This window comes from Solanum tuberosum, unplaced genomic scaffold, assembly GCF_000226075.1.
Source record: "Solanum tuberosum cultivar DM 1-3 516 R44 unplaced genomic scaffold, SolTub_3.0 scf00410, whole genome shotgun sequence".
NCBI lineage: Eukaryota > Viridiplantae > Streptophyta > Magnoliopsida > Solanales > Solanaceae > Solanum > Solanum tuberosum.
Window position 1 is genome coordinate 489,479 of NW_006239326.1, and position 1,647 is coordinate 491,125.

Genomic DNA, 1,647 nt, shown 5'->3' on the forward strand with positions numbered 1-1,647 from the left:
TTAATTTAGAGTTATAAGTTAGTAGCATATAAACAACATAAACATATAAATATGAAACGTATTGATTATTATGCCTAATAAAGTATTATAATAATACCTAAAGCAAGTTATATATGCAGTAATTAAATTACGGATCAAAGATTTATGCAAGTCCTATTAGAGATGTTATAAACATATAAATGTATACCTGACTCTAAAAGAAAGTTGATTTACTTTTAGGAATTAATTTCAAATTAAGTAGGTCTCAGTTGGTTAGAGACTCGTGCTGATAACGTGTTGTAAAATGAGAGCAAAATATAATAATACTAAACAAGTAAGGAAGACAAATTGTGATGAGAAGTATAGAGTGGAGAATATTATTTAAAACTCTTCAAGTGTGTTCTCACAAGGGTGAAAAGACTACCCTTTTATAGGATTTAGAAAACACATGTTTTCATCCTTTAACCAAATACGTTAGTACAACTATAATAAATATAATAAATACATACATTACGTTAGAGATGAATTAAGAGAAACATCCACACAATTAAGTGGATTTGTAACAACTGTTTTATTGTTGTTGTTGTTATTGTTTCTTTCTTGTAGACTTTACACTCAGGGCGGACCTATGTTGGTGGTAGGGATCCTAACCCCCTCGGCAACAAATTACATTATATATATAGGATAAATTTTCTATATTTATATTGATATACTAATTTTGAGCCATCTAAATCAAATAGGAGAGTTAGCCCCACGTTTTGACTCTTGTTGGATGCACATTTATATTTTTATTTACTGAACTCTGAGTGCTATGTTTTCTTCTTCCTTTGTTTGGATTTGATGCATTTGAGTTGATTGTCTTTTAGAAACAAATCGTACCTCTACGCAAGTAATGGTGGATCCACCATTATTGTAACACCCCGACTTTTCAAAACGTCTAAATTAACTCGTATCTTCGTGGAAAGACAAGGAGGGCGAGTAATAAATTAAAAATGATGTGTTAAGTAATATTTTAAGTGTTCAAGTGTGGTATCTCAAGTTTTGAAGTTAGGTAAGTGACTAAAATAAAAGTTGGCGAAAAGTTACCGTAAATTTCTTTTTAAAGATTTGTCTGAAATTTGAGTCAAATGTATCGAACGTTTTCTCCCAATATATTAAGAGTTATGGTCTCCGCGGGCTATGAAATCGAAGGTCTACGAGTCTAGTTTCCAACGCATCAAACCGTTCGTTCATACAACTTCAGAATAGAGAGATATTCGCATTTTCGTAGGACTGCGCAAGCAGGCACGTGAGGTGGGGCCCTAAGTCGGTAGAATGTTACATACATCTTCTCCTTCGACCTATTTCTCCATTTTAAGCTAAAAAAAACAGAGAAATTAGAGAAACCCATTTCTAAGATCAAGTGAAATATAGATTTTCTCGACTGAAGTCCTTGACGAAAGTTGTTCTACGCGTTGGGCTCATCATCGTGGTATAATTTCTTTTATCGATTGCGTAGCATATCACACTTTAGTGTTGGGACAGCAAGGGTTTGGATATATTTGAAGGTTTTGAAGCGTATTATGACCTTAAGATCGAGGTAAGACCCTTCTTTCATCGACTTTAGCTTTTATAAGCAGCAAACATCAATTTGTGATGGAAATACATATCTTTTATCATATTGTCATG